The sequence below is a fragment of the Silene latifolia genome, chromosome Y (assembly GCF_048544455.1).
Source record: "Silene latifolia isolate original U9 population chromosome Y, ASM4854445v1, whole genome shotgun sequence".
Classification (NCBI taxonomy): Eukaryota; Viridiplantae; Streptophyta; class Magnoliopsida; order Caryophyllales; family Caryophyllaceae; genus Silene; species Silene latifolia.
This window is the reverse complement of record NC_133538.1, coordinates 449,827,545-449,843,612: the sequence shown is the minus strand read 5'-3', so window position 1 is coordinate 449,843,612 and position 16,068 is coordinate 449,827,545. Positions and strand designations below refer to the sequence as shown.

Genomic DNA, 16,068 nt, shown 5'->3' with positions numbered 1-16,068 from the left:
CTTTTGATTACTATGCCTCGGATAACCGAGATGGTAGCATTCTCATGCATTAGGTGGTCTTGGTAAGGCACATTGGTGCATGGGGGTGTTATAATTCTGATCTTCCTTGCCTTCTAATGTTTCATCTCCAATAGCTAGCAACCATTCATGGAATGCTTGGTTTCTTTCTCGCGTTTCTGGGTCATTGCTACATTCTGAAACTTTCATGCTTCTCTTAAGCGTGTATACAGTGGGTTCATTCCATATGTATTATCTACTAATTGATGCTTGTACAACATCTTGCCTTCTTCCCTTGATTTTTATAGGCAATACGTGCTTGAAGTTCCCCCAAAGAACTTAGATTTTGCTTCTTTATCTTTAAATGCAATTATGTCTCTCATTGTACGATCCACTGCTTCAAAAGAAAATCGGTGGTCCATGCGTGCATCATCCCATATCATTAATGACGTCTCCCTAAGGATCTCAACAAGTTGGGTCTTTTGCCTTATGTTACATGCAGAGTTGTCAAATAAGTCAATAGGGATGGCAATTCTGTTGTGAGCTGTTCTTCCTCCTGGCAGTAGTAAGGCTGTTATACCTGATTTAAGAAAGTTAAATTTGTTTGATATATGTTAGTTCAGGTGTTTATTTCCGTAAAATCTTCACTACATTCTCTATAACATTCCGAATTCATGAGTGCAATTTATTGTAATTAATCTTTATAGTGGGAGTTTTATGTAAAGTATTTGCTTTCTTACCAAGATGCGACATTCAGGTCATGTAGACGTTCTCTATAACATTCCGAATTCACATCTATTTTTCCCCCCTGACCTCATTTTTGTTGAGATGGTCCTGTATAAAAACGTTTTCCCCAAGCCTCCGTGTCCGTATAAGGTCATATAGACGTTCATCTCGAATAAGCTTGTTCAACATACCTCTTCATCTATAAGGACCATATCTATGTAGATTAGCTCGTCTTCGACGTAAGGATTTACTACTTCCCATAGTCGAGATACACAGACCCTGATTTTTCCACTTGCCTTGCTTTGGTTTAGCTCGTTGATTGTTACATAAGAACTGAACAGAGGATACAAATCAAGTTAATAAAAATATGTGTAACTGACAACAAAATATACTTAGAGGCACTATACATTTTTCCACTTGCCCTGTGATGCGTGTCTTTTATATGATGTTTTACACCTCATTTTACACGCATTTCAGAGCTCATTTGTGTAGTTTAAGCTACCATTTCCCCTATTTCCGTTTACTTTCGTGTTTTTGTACTTTATTGATACGGTCGTTATGTACCAAAAATAAATACCTAACTACTACTAACAGAAGTCAGCGGTAAGTAGGGTCGATCTCCACAGGGAGGCTATAATGCTAATTATCTGTTTAACTCGGTCTGTCTAATGTCTCAGAAGTGGGGGTTTAAATTGTTTTACTAAAACTATTAGGAGATTAGAAGAGAGGAAATAAGAAGGAAATTAAGTTCTAAACAATAAGGGAGAAGACCAGGGTGTCAGGTCGTCAAAGTAAGCCAGATAAAGATAGCTAAGGTCACAGATAGGTCAATATACCGGTCTAAGGGGCTACGAATATCTCCTTTCGGTCTCAATTCGCCCTAAAATACTATTAGCTTGACTTTCGCCCTCACTAAAGTATCCTATTGTTCACTACAGGTCTCACCCCTTCCAACCTTTCGGTCTAGGTCAAGGTTTACCGGATTAACTAGTTAAATTGCGTCGACTCAATCAACTAATTAAAGTTATATGTAGTGATTGCAACATAAACATGATAATATGACGGATCTGCAATCTAATTAATCTAAATCATCGTTTTATGACTCCCCTAACCCTAGCGAGAGGATTAGCTACGCATATTGATGAAACAAATAACAAGAATAAGCAAGCAATTAATTAAAAGAGGCATAATAGAGAAGGAGTAACAAGAATTGAATTGCATAAATTAAATACGAGAGTAATAGAGATTAGGAACAAACTAATTATAAATAAGAATAAGGAAAGAGAAATTACAATTGATCCGAAAAATAGAGAAATGAAGAACAAAGCAGTCGTCCGTCCCCTCTACTGACTCCAGGGAATGAATGATATGCTATTAGGTCTAAACTACTCTTATTTATACTAAGTAGTATCATTATTATTAACTAAATATAAGATAAGCATAAGATATAATCTAATTATACTCGACAATATCCTTCTCGCTGTAGCTAGTAGATTCCAGCGCACATTTCCTGCTTTGCGCACTGAACTTCAAACGGCTGTCATTTCTTCGTTACTTGGTCAAACAGGGCGATTCCGGTGGCATTGGAAAGATAAGAGGACAAAATTTCATCTCCAATTGGAATCACCTGAATATCTGTTGTAGAACTCGAGATATGGCTCTCCAAAGTAGGCACTAGCAATTTGAAGTTCTTCCCTTGCTCGCCTAGCTATCTTTCTTCTTTGCGCATCTCAAAAGAGCTACATTCCCGCTCCAAATTCACTCCTCCTACAAATGCATGCTAAACGGACGGTAAAAGGCTTGATTTCACTACTTTTGGGTTCATTCCTACAAATAAGACAAAATAACCCAAAGTAGCATATTCGGGGCATTTCGTAGCATAAAACCACGATAAAAGCATAGAAATACGTGCATAAAATAGGCTAAAAAGACTATATAAAATGCACGTATCATTTATTGCAGAAATGTGAAGAATCCAGCGGAAATCGAGCTATATCCGTCCCCGAGTATCCTGCATTGCATTTGACGTGAAGTATTCGCTTAAGGTACGAGCTTGGTGCGCAATTCAAGGCCCAAAAGACAAATCCACGAGATTATAGAAGTCAAGTAGCAGCTAAAGCAGTCGATCGACCACTACCATCAGTCGATCGACCGACCTGCGGGTTCCAGAAGCTACTGTACACTGAAGAGCAGTCGATCGACTGCCATGCTTAGTCGATCGACCAAGCTGCTATCCCAGACGAGAATTAAAAGATCGAGGAACTTGAAGCCCATTATGTTTAGGTTTTGATAATAAGTGTTACGTATGTTTGCTATATAATGTAACCTAGAACATCAGATACATGCATCCAGTTTTGATCCAGTTTTTATCTAAGTTTCACATTCAGTTTTAGAATATCATAGTTAGGGTTTGGAATATTGGTTGCATCGGATTTTCATTCATACTTCTAATCATTCCGTTATTATTCTTCTGCAATTTTCGGTATTCCTTATGTTCTACTTTCAGTTCATCTTTATTGTGTTGTTAGATATAGAGTTGTTAGTTAGAATCCAAGCTAATTATCGTTTATGTTAATTGTCTGTTCTATTATTTCAAGCATGAATTCTTCTGTCTATTTTATTAGTTTTATTGTTGTTATCATCCTTAGTATGAGTAGCTAGATAGTTTGTGCTAGGATGTAGGGGAATTATAGCGTAGGCGGCATAGTATTAATTTGGACTGAAATCGCGTGTCAGTCGATCGACTGCCATACCTGGTCGATCGACTGACCACGTGAGGTTACCTTTCGTTTTAATTGATTTTAATGTTGTATTTAACGAATCGAATGCATGCGACCAGTTAGATGCTTAATTTATGACTGACCCATTAGATCGAGAGATAGGGACAGTTGTTAGATCACTAATTAAAATGACTAAACTATATTTGAGATCGAAAGATAGGTAAAGTTTAGATTATTAGTCACTTTTCAGGACGAGAGTCAGTATTAGTGATATTAGGGACTTATAGCGAGATCGAAAGATACTATTTGTTAAGAGTGGACCGAGAGGACCTCTTTATTTCCCGCCTCATGTGTTTGATTTAGACTGTTTAATATCTTTGCCTTGAAACTATAACGAACCGACCATCCTAGTACCTCTTTTTATACTTGAATTCATCCGTTTGCTTAGTTCACTTTATTTTATTGCTCATTAGTTGTAGACCAAATCCAATCAAACCCCCACCTTTTTGTTACCTTAGACCGAATTTAAACAACTAGAAATTAAATCCGCCTCTCGTGGTTCGACCCACCATTTGCCGCTAGCTGTAGTTGTAGTTGGAGTTTATAAATATTATTTTTGACACCTCACGACGGGTATCAAATTTTGGCGCCGTTGCCGGGGAGGCAATTGTTCTAATTTTTAGTTGTTTTTATTTAGTCTTTCTTTAGTTTAAGGGACTTCCGTTCCTTAAACTTTTCTTATATTCTTTTTGTAGTTTGTTCTTATGCGCAGGTCACAGGGTGGTGAACTAGTACCATTAAATCCTGAGATCGAGAAATCCTTGCGCGAGTTTAGACGATCACAAAGGGTATTACCGACAGAGGAAGAGCTGAGTACTCTGTCAAGCTACTACGAGAACGCTCTGTTCGAAGGAGATCCACCTACATCTCCTGCTTCAATTTCTTCAGCTGAGACAGTTATTTCTCCAGAAATCCCAGTCATGGCTGAAGAAGCAACCATTGCTAGTCACTCAGAGCCTACAGCTGCGAATCTCTACAAAGGATTCGAACTACCTGGGGAGGCGAGAAAATTCGAGCCAAAGCCTTCCTATATTAACCTGGTTGAGAGAAACCAGTTCGGGGGAGCTGCAAATAAAGATGCAGCCAAGCACATGGAGATTTTTATTGATTATTGCTGCTCTATACCCCCGCCGGCCGGTGTCGAAGATGCAGCCAAGCACATGGAGATTTTTATTGATTATTGCTGCTCTATACCCCCGCCGGCCGGTGTGACCCAAGACCAGATCAAGGAGACCATGTTCATTTTCTCCCTTCGTGATGCTGCAAGGGAGTGTTATAGAGATCCGGACCGAGCGCCCATGGGATCACCGACGGAATTCCTTAGCCCTGGCATTCTAAAAAAGTACTTCTCTGCCTCGAAGACGAATGCCATTAGAGCTCAGATCACGAGCTTTAAACAATGGCCTGATGAGAACTTTCATGAAGCATGGGTCCGTTTCAAGAAACTGGTGCGAACCATACCGCACCATGGGTTCGAAAAATGGAGTATTTGCAACCAGTTCTATAATGGGTCGTATGACGATCGAGGGCTATTTTGGATGTCAGACCAATGGCCGATTTCTTGAGAACATGGGAGAGACTAAGGGGTGGAAGATCATCGATGATTTGGCCACTCATAAGGTCAATATGGGAATTCGAGAGGAAACCAGGAGGAGAGCTGCTGAATCTTCCTCTGTTCTTCGCACTAGAAGCTCTCAATGCAAGGTTTGACAAATATGAGCTGGGAGGAGCTTCTAAAGGAGGGATGTACCATGTTAACGCTGTTTTAGACGGTCCCTTCGTCTCGTAGAAGATGTGGAGCCGAGGGGCATGTCTCGAGAATTGTTCTGTCCCTTTAAGTCTTGTGTCGCCTTTCAACACTATAGGGACAAACACGTACTATGAGCCGAATGTCCACCCCAACTTGAGGTGGATTAGCGAGAATGTCCCGAATCCGACTCAACCTCCACAACAAAGAAGAAAGCAGCAAGCTTATGTGCCCCCTCATCATAAGCAACAACAATACCAAAAACTCCCTATGTGCCGCAGCAAAGAACAATCCCAGAATTCCGATTTTGCTTGAGTTTAATAACTTCTTCTGCTGAAGGAGTCCCAAGCTAGAGAGGCCGGGATGAAGCTACTAGAGAGCCAAATTGCTCAATTGGCTAGTAAGAGTACCACTCGAGCTCCGGACACTTACCGACTCAAACCGACCGTAAAGGGACACCGAATGCCATTACTTTGAGGAGTGGGTCTACCCTGGAGGGGCCTGCTATGGTCGAGGATGCCCTGAATAGAATGAGGCGGAACCGAGTTAAAATAAAGCTTTAACGAAAAATAACAAGGACAAGGCGTCTACTGTGTACATCGGTCGATCGACTAATATACCCGATTCAGGAGCTCGAACTTTACACCTCAGTCGATCGACTGAGCAAGGTGGTCGATCGACCGAGGCCCTGCGATATTGAGAAATTTCGTCCTTCAATGCCCGATAATTTGAGAGACCATTTGTTCCGGGGTTCGACAACTCCGAAAGTATTGGGGCAAGACCCGAGTGCTGATGGGTTCGTCCCGACTCCGAAGTTCGACCCAATGTCGGTCAATGGCTCACATTTGAGACGGTCTGAGGAGAGTTCAAGCTTCAATAAGGAGAAGGTGGTGGACTTTCAGCCTAAGTCCACGGATGCCGGCATGCGAGACTTAGAGGAGAGGGCTAAGGTGCTTCTCTCAGCCCCATATCCAGAGAGACTAGTGGCGACAAAGGAACATGTATCTTTCAATAAATTTGAAAAGGTTATTCGTAGTTTGAATGTACAAGTTCCTTTCCTTGAGTTGGTCAATCAAGTGCCTGCCTACACTAAATTCATGAAACAACTCTTGTCTAAGAAAATGTCGCTTGAAAATGTGCATACTGTCGCATTAACCAAAGAGTCATGCTCTTATTTGTCTCATACTGCACCCCATAAGCTAGAGGACCCGGGTAACTTTTCTGTTTCTTGCAATATAGGTACCTTCTCTATTGAGAAGGCATTATGTGACTTAGGAGCTAGTATAAGCGTCATGCCTTTGAGTCTAGCTAGGAAGCTCAAACTAACTAGGTTCGCAGTGACAGATATGACAGTACAGATGGCTGACCGATCTGCAGTCCAGCCAATAGGAGTCTTAGAGGACATTCCTGTCTAAATAGGGAAGTTTTTCTTCCCCGTTGACTTCGTTGTACTTGACATGCCTGAGGATGCCCATATCCCCATTATTTTGGGTAGGCCATTTCTGCACACTGTTGGTGCAGTCATTGATGTTGGTCTAGGTACCTTGACCTTCAAAGTAGGGAAACATTCTATTGTCTTTGCCCAACCTGCTAAGAAAAAGGACCCCATGTGGCCTGTGACTTGTAACACGGTTTCTGACAAGAAATCGTACTTTGTGCTTCCTGATTTACCTATCTCTATTCCTGTTGTAACCCCTCCGCCCCAGATTGGGAGCAAATTGGAGGAAAATTTGTCTATTTCTGATATTGCAGGAGCTGGTTTGGGGAAAAAAGAGCTGCAAGTCACTCCAGCCGCAAAGAAGCCAATCGTTTAACGAGGAGGTCTTGGTTGCCTTAGCTATGCCACTGATGAGGAAGTTGATGACGAGCCGGTCAAGGCAAGGGAGTCCGACTTGGACTTTGACGAGTCCAAGAGGTCATCGATCGGGAGATGATGAAAGTGTTGATCCGCTGAGCCATACGGACGTGGAAGCTAAGAAGGGTGCAGCTGATAAGATAAGCACCGTTGAGGCTACCTCTAGTAGCCAGAAGCCAACGAAGTGGGCCATTCCGTGGCCGTTCTTGATCAACTACTAGTTGATCTCATGTTTTCCAAACTTTTTATTTGCTTTTGTTAGACACTTTTTATTGCTTTTGTGTGCGCGAAACTTCGCATTTTATTTTGCTTGCTTAGGATTTTATACGCTTGAGACTTTATTTTGGGTTTTGCGCAATTTTGGGCGCGTATTATTGTGCACTTGCAGGTTTTTAGACCTCTTTAGCTCAAGTAATTGAGCAAATACAAAGACATAAGAAGTTACAGCAGTATCTTCGGTCGATCGACTGGCAACATTGGTCGATCGACTGCGTCGCAGGTTCCAGGAGCTACTGTTCCTTTCACCTCGATCGATCGACTGAGCTATGTGGTCGATCGACCAACCGACATGCACTGTTGTACCTGTTTACGACCTCTCTCCTGCTATGTTTTGTCGATTTGCGGACTTAAGGGAGTTTTCTACTCCACTTTATCTTCCGTCATTTATTTATTTCTTCAATTTTTCTCAATTTTGCACATAATACCGCTTCATTATTGTCTTTCTCGATTTTATGCGTGGTATTTTGTTTGTCTTTTCAGGTACTTATTAGTAGCACTACTGGCTACTGAAACCTCCTAGCTCACGCTGGTTTGGGGAGGTTTCCTTTGCTGCGCTCAAAGTCTTGTGAGTTCCCGAGTTCCACTTCACGTCGTTTTTATTTGTTTAAATTTCTCGCTAATTCCCGTTTTCCTTGTTTATTTCCTTACATGATTTTGCACAATGGGGACATTGTGCGATTTGGTTTGGGGAAGGGTTTTGCGTCGCATATCATTTGCTTGCATTCACGTTTACATTTTGTTTTGCATTGTTTATTTCATTCTTATATTCAAAAAATTCAAAAAAATTGAAAAATTTCAAATAAAATGCACGTTTATTTTAGCATATAGGTCGAGTCGGAACGGTAGTATTTCCATGATGACATTGCATTTGCATCTGTTTTCTGCCTAAGCCTTGCTTGATTGACATGTTATTAGTAGAATCATAAGTGCATATCTACGAGTTTTCGTTAAATTTCTTGCTGAACTTGAGACTTGACTTTGAAAATTGGCAAACTACATCATATTTCTGAGATTTAGAGCATATAACTGGTGACATCTATGACCAGTTTATCTAGGATGTGAGTAGTACTCCTTATGAGACATGTTACATAAATGTGCATAAATATGAACTTAATCTGCTTAATACATGTATGCATTCGGTTTGTGGTTAGTTGACACATGTGGTAGAGGTTTCCCCTTATTCGTTTTGCCCATGAACTCCACACTGCCAAAAATATCCTTTTTGTCCCATTTACTACATCCTACATTTAGCCTGTCCCTTGTCAAGCTAGTAGTCTTAGTTGTTGGGATTGTTACTTCATTTTTAGTGGTAAATGCTCTTATTGAGATTTAGTGGGGAAAATGAAATGAAGGAGGAAAGAAAAAATAGAAAAGAAAAAATAAGAAGTGAAAAAGAATGATTCAAAAAGAAAGAGAAAAAAAGTTTCTGTACTGTTTAAGCGGTCGATTGACTGGCATCATAGGTCGATCGACTGAGGTTCGAGAGAAAGAAAAGAAATCAAATTCGCATAATTCAAATCCTTATCTTTTGGCGATTTTTGCTCCCATGTGTTATTTATATCTTATGGGAGTTAGTTGATTACTTTTATACCTGGAGATTGTGAGATTTGTGCTTGCTATAGCACCGTTCGTTTGATTTTGAGAAAGAAGAAGGATGTTGCCATATGGTTCCGTTTTGGTACTAGCTTGATCACCTGTACCTCCACTTTTCCATAAATGTTTTGCCTCTTTTTACCCATACCTCACATATCCACATATATACCTCGGCATGTGTCACGGTCTTTTGTTGGTTGGAATGCATATGTACGGTCATAGAGATTGATTTCATATTAGATTGCAGGCATGTTCTTATAGGTCGTAGTTAGGTGAGTGTCACTACAAATGAATTCTTTCTATCTTTACATTATTCACCTGTGCTTATTTGAGTGATATGAGCGACCCGTGAGAGTCCAATTTGATAAGTCTCTACAGTTGACGGTTCAGTAGTTTTAACGACTCCATAACTCGTTTGCATGATTCATTTGCTAATTGATTGTTGGTTTTGCATTAAAATGGTTTAGGCTTTACATGTTGTAATTCGCTCTGAGATTGAACTCGTTCCATTAGGTCATTAGATCGAGTCTAGTTCTTGCATGGGGACAAGCAAGGGTTTGGTTTGGGGAAGTTTGATGCGTGTCTTTTATATGATGTTTTACACCTCATTTTACACGCATTTCAGAGCTCATTTGTGTAGTTTAAGCTACTATTTCCCCTATTTCCGTCTACTTTCGTGTTTTTGTACTTTATTGCAGAAATGTGAAGAATCCAATGAAATCGAGCTAAACCGTCCCGAGTATCCTGCATTGCATTTGACGTGAAGTATTCGCTTAAGGAACGAGCTTGGTGCGCAATTCAAGGCCCAAAAGACAAATCCACGAGATTATAGAAGTCAAGTAGCAGCTAAAGTAGTCGATCGACCAATACCATCAGTCGATCGACCGACCTGCGGGTTCCGAAGTTATCAGACATCAAGAGCGATCGATCGATCGCCATGCTTAGTCGATCGACCAAGCTGCTATCCCAGATGAGAATTAAAAGATCGAGGAACTTGAAGCCCATTATGTTTAGGTTTTGATAATAAATGTTACGTATGTTTGCTATATAACGTAACCTAGAACATCAGATACATGCATCCAGTGTTGATCCAGTTTTTATCTAAGTTTCACATTCAGTTTTAGAATATCATAGTTAGGGTTTGGAATATTGGTTGCATCGGATTTTCATTCATACTTCTAATCATTTCGTTACTATTCTTCTGCAATTTTCGGTATTCCTTCTGTTCTACTTTCAGTTCATCTTTATTGTGTTGTTAGATATAGAATTGTTAGTTAGAATCCAAGCCAATTATCGTTTATGTTAATTGTCTGTTCTATTATTTCAAGCATGAATTCTTCTGTCTATTTTATTAGTTTTATTGTTGTTATCATCCTTAGTATGAGTAGCTAGATAGTTTGTGCTAGGATGCAGGGGAATTATAGCGTAGGCGGCGTAGTATTAATTTGGACTGAAATCGCGTGTCAGTCGATCGACTGCCATACGTGGTCGATCGACTGACCACGTGAGGTTACCTTTCGTTTTAATTGATTTTAATGTTGTATTTAACGAATCGAATGCATGCGACCAGTTAGATGCTTAATTTATGACTGACCCATTAGATCGAGAGATAGGGACAGTTGTTAGATCACCAATTAAAATGACTAAACTGCGCTGAGATCGAAAGATAGGTAAAGTTTAGATTATTAGTCACTTTTCAGGACGAGAGTCAGTATTAGTGATATTAGGGACTTATAGCGAGATCGAAAGATGCTATTTGTTAAGAGTGGACCGAGAGGACCTCTTTATTTCCCGCCTCATGTGTTTGATTTAGACCTGTTTAATATGCTGCCGCCGAAACTATAACGAACCGACCATCCTAGTACCTCTTTTTATACTTGAATTCATCCATTTGCTTCGTTCACTTTATTTTATTGCTCATTAGTTGTAGACCAAATCCAATCAAACCCCCACCTTTTTGTTACCTTAGACCGAATTTAAACAACTAGAAATTACGTCTGCCTCTCTGTGGTTCGACCCGACTGCCGCTAGCTATAGTTGTAGTTGGAGTTTATAAATATTATTTTTGACACCTCACGACGGGTATCACCTTGCATCATAATATTTTAATATGACAACAAAATATACTTAGAGGCACTATACATTTTTCCACTTGCCTTGCATCATAATATTTTAATATCATGGTGCCATTCTTGTATAATCATCCTAATTTGAATCATATTTTATGTACTACAGGAATCTGCATAGCTTGGAGAATTGGCTGAAAGGTGGAGTTTTGTGTACAGTGCATAAGAGTCATGAGCCATCCATTAAACGTGTATAATAATTGTGTATAATTGTAGATGAGAAAGAACTAGTTGGAAAGCCCGTGCGATGCACGAGGCTCCCATTAGGATATCTGTAACACCCGTAATTTTTATAAAAATCTACTTTTGGGTTTTAGTCACAAATATATATATATATATATATATATATATATATATATATATATATATATATATATATATATATATATAGTCCGGATCCGGTGAGGCCTTAGTTATGGCGAGGCGGCCGGCCTCACCAAATTGATACATGTTGGGCTGACTGATATCTTGCGCGCTTCCTACTGGGCTCAACAAAAATTGACCCAATGACTTTATACAAAACACACACCCAACTCAAAGAAACAACGGTCTTTCTTCATCATAAAAAAATGAGCTATCTTCATCATCAAGCTACAGTTCCTCGCTTGCAGCCATCATTCCCAAATCAATCTCCATAACCTAATCAATTGGAGCGATTGTTCGTAGATTGCAGCAATTTTCCGATCAATTTCAGCGACTTACTGATCAATTTGATCAATTGAAGCGATTTTCCGATCATTTCTAGTGATTTTCCGATCAATTTGATCAATTGCAGTGATTTGGGCGATTTATTCTGTTTATTTGAAGGTAATTTCATATTTTAATAAAAATCTAATCTTTCCATATAATTATGTCAATTCACTCATAAATTGATGATATAATGTTCGAATATGATCAAGTTGAGCGCTTGCAGCCATCATATTCATATAATTGATGATATAAGGTTCGATTGATCAAAATTGAGCGATTTCCTAAATATAAGGTTCAAATTTTATCAAAATTGAGCGAATTCCTTAATATAAGGCTCGCGATTTTCTGGACCTCGCGATTTCATACCACTTATTACATTATTTTCGACGATTTTGCAGATGTAATTGCTATGGAGATTGTAGATATGACAATGGTTGATGATAATACTGCAATTGAAGCAGGTATTTCCTGTTTTTGAAGCTCTAATTATTGTTTTCTATTTTAGTTTTAATTTGTGAAAATCTGTGCTCAATTTTGTGGATTATATGTTTCATCATAGAGCGTGTTTTGTGAACTTATATGGTAATTTTGTGAAACTTGATCATAAGTGGTTGAAATCATGTACTTTGCTCTTTTCCTTATTTTGTGAATCACAGAACTTTTTTTTGTGAAACTTAGAGCTTGATTTGTGAAACACAAAGCTACTTAGTCATAAGTTGTTGAAATCGCCTATTTTGTTATTTCTCTTATCTTGTGAATCTGAGACCTTGTTTAGTGAATTTTAAAGCTTGATTTGTTACCATAGAAGATAATACTCTGAAACTTGATCATAATTGGTTGAGATCACATACTTTGCTCTTTTCCTTATTTTGTGAATCATAGACCTTGTTTTGTGAAACTTAGAGCTTGTTATGTGAAACGCAAAGCTAATATTCTTAAACTTGGTCATAAGTTGTTGAAATAAACTTGGTCATAAGTTGTTGAACCACTCCCTCTGTTTTTCAAAGTTTGATGTATGTGTTTTATGTGTGAATTTTACTACTTAAATTGTAATTTTACAGCTTGACTTTGTGAACCTTTTATCTTCTTAGGTGTTGATTCAAATGTCAACAACAACTCAGAGTGCAGTGTGACGCCTCGTGTCGGTTGTGGTGAGGTTCCTTGATCTAATGTTGGTTCTAGTCAGGACGGTGAGGGTTCTACTGCTATCTTAACAACCCCTATAATGCAAACTATTTCCGCACCTACTACTTTGGTAACTTACACACCGGGTGGCACTGAGCAATGGATAAGTAGGATTGAAGAGAAGTTTACACCTGTGGTTGGCAAAACATTTGTGGACTTAGAGTCAACGATGTTTTTCTATAAAATTTATGCTATTGCTTGTGGGTTTGAAGCAAGGAAGTCTTCAACTAAGAGGTTTAAAGATGGTATTATTCGAACAAAATGCATGGTTTGCCATCGTGAAGGTTTTAATAAAAGGAAAAGACATCCTCCCCAAGCTGATGCAAAAACAACCGTTGAAACTGGTGCAAGACAAAAGCTGGTGCAATAAGTGGAAATAGAAAAACAGCTGCTAAAACCGGTACGAAAAAGGGTGGAGGTGCAGATGATGATGAGGAGGCTGAGAGTTCCAATAAGCAAAGAGGTATAAGAATAACCAAAATTAAAAGGTGGGGTTGTGAAGCGATGATCAAATTCATGTTCCATGAAAACATGTACAAGATTGAACAATTCCGTGAGGGTCACAATCACCCAGTGACGTCGGTCAAAAATAGGGAATTTAAGAAACTTGCAGACAATATAAGTCATCTGAACGAATATCATAAGCAATTGATTATCCAAAATTCGAGATTGAATGTCGGGGCTAGTTTAACATACAACTTATGCAAGGAACAAGCAGAGGGTTTCGAAAATGTGGGAGCTTCCCTTATGTAGTTCAAGAATTTCCAAAGGAATGTAAAGTGTCTACTTAATGGTAAGGATGGACATATGTTCATCTCTCGTTTAGAAACCCTTAGAGAAACAAAAGGGTTGGTATTTGCATATGAAACAGATGCTGACAATGCTTTGACAAGAATTTTTTGGACAGATGCAGATTCCATCAGATGTTACGCATTGTTTGATGATGCTATTTCATTCCATCCAACCTATGGAACGAACAAATATAACATGAAATTCGCGCCTTTGACTAGGATTGACAATCACAAAAAGTCAATAACATTTGGATGCGTGCTTTTAGAGCATGAAGACGATGAGTCATTTATTTGGGCATTTCAGCAGTTTCTGAAAGCAATGGGTGGCAAAGAACCCAATTACATCATCAGTGACCAAGATGGCGGAATAATAAATGCAGTTCCACGTGTGTTTGGAATATCTTACTTTTGTGAAACTGGTTATTTATTTGGTGAATCTAGGAACATTATTCGTGAATCTTGTTGTTTATTTGCTGCTCTGTAAGCGGCATCTTAAATTTTGTTTAGTTTTTGAATGCTAGAGGTTATACTGTGAAACTAGTAGGTAGTATTGTGAAACCTGGACCTCATTATGAGAAACGTGGCCCTAAAATTTGTGAAATCATTTAGTTATTTTGTTGGTGAATATAGGGACTGGTTTTGTGAATTTAGTTATTAAAAAACGATCTTGACAATAGATAATGTGATTTTGTGACTTGCAGCCGTGTTAAAAAAAGCAAGACATCGCTTTTGTATGTGGCACATTATGAAGAAAGTAACAGACAAGGTTGGGAGCACAATTTGCAAAGAGACTGATTTCTTAAGTCGTTTGAACAATGTTGTCTGGAGCGAGGACTTGGAGCCTGAGGAATTTGAAGATAATTGGGGCTAAGGTCATTAGCGATTTCTCGTTATAAGGAAATAAATGGTTGACTGGCAAGTTTGCCGAACGAGAGAAGTGGATACCCGCTTATTTCAGGAATGTGCCGATGGGCAACATTTTAAAAACCACACAAAGATCAGAGAGTTTGAATTTCTTATTCAAGAGATTTGAGAATAAATATGGGACTCTCGTAGAATTTCGGATGTGATTTGAGAGTGCCATGGACCAATAACGGCATAATCTAAAGCTTCTTGAAACACGGAGCGACAACTCAATGCCTGAAACCCTATTCGGGTCAAAATGGGAGGCCCATGCAGTGAAGGTCTATACACATGAAGTGTTCTTCGACTTCCAAGAGGAGGTTAAGTTTTCGGTAAATGCGTGTAGTGTTTGTGGATACACCCAACCAGATCCAGTAACTAACTTTGAAGTTTCAATTGTTGAGGACGCAAACAAGCGAAAGTGATATGCAGTTGAGTATAATAGGAGAACAATGGATGTCTGTTGTACCTGTAAATTGTTTGAAAGGAAAGGTATTTTATGCAACCACATCATTTGGATTTGCTCGGGAAAGTTTAAGGAAATACCTGAGAAATACATTTTGCGTAGGTGGAGTAGGAATGCACTCAAAAACCCGGTTTATGATTTGAATGGAAATCTGCTGGAAAACTACGATCTTACTGGTAATAGTAAATTTGAAATATCTCGAGTGTGGTCTGAGATTTACGCAACTGTTGGTATGCTCAAATGAAAAGAAGAGTCAGATATGAGAGAGTTTGCCAAGCTAATTAAAGAATTCCGAGAGAAGTTGTAGCCAAACCCAAAGCCTTTGACCAAAGACCAAGAATTGGAGGTCCTTCTCAACTGCAAGGCTCCAAAAGAAGTCAAGATCTTACCACCTAAAGTCTCTAAAAACAAAGGTAGTGGTAAAAGGTTGGTGAGCAGCAAAAATAAGTCAATTATGAAGGCAAAAAAACCCGAAAAAGTTGTGTACTAAGTGTAAACGCATGTCACACCACGATAAAAGAAATTGTCCAAATGAGTTTGCAGAGCATCTTCCTGAGAATCAAGTATGTATTATTCTACTCTTGTCTTTCCATTTTATTATTACTTGAAAACGCAACTATTTTTTTTTTGGTCTCATATTAGTTATGTCCTTGTAATATTTGTCTACTAATTTGTTTTTTAAAAAATTATCTAGTCAAGGTTTGATTCTTCACATAGGGAGACACATCGGAAGAAGAGGAAGAAGGGGAAGAAGCAGAAGAAGTCGAGAATGAAGAATGATGTAAAGGAGTATTCTTAAGCAACGTGAATAGAGATGACGATTGAACAAGACAAGTTTTAACAACGTTTTATTTTGGTTTTGAACTTGAGCATTTGGTTAGACATTTGGTTTTTACGTTGGTCAGTTGGTTTTGTTTAGCAAAGGAGTAT

The 16,068-nt window shown here is 38.9% G+C and overlaps 1 non-coding gene across 1 annotated transcript; it reads right to left on the bottom strand.

Annotated features, from left to right (window-relative positions):
* Window positions 1-4,870: 4,870 nt before the first annotated feature.
* LOC141636673 (small nucleolar RNA R71) lies at window positions 4,871-4,977 on the bottom strand. Its single transcript, XR_012541271.1, has one exon. It is a non-coding gene; the product is annotated as a small nucleolar RNA R71 (small nucleolar RNA).
* Window positions 4,978-16,068: the final 11,091 nt, after the last annotated feature.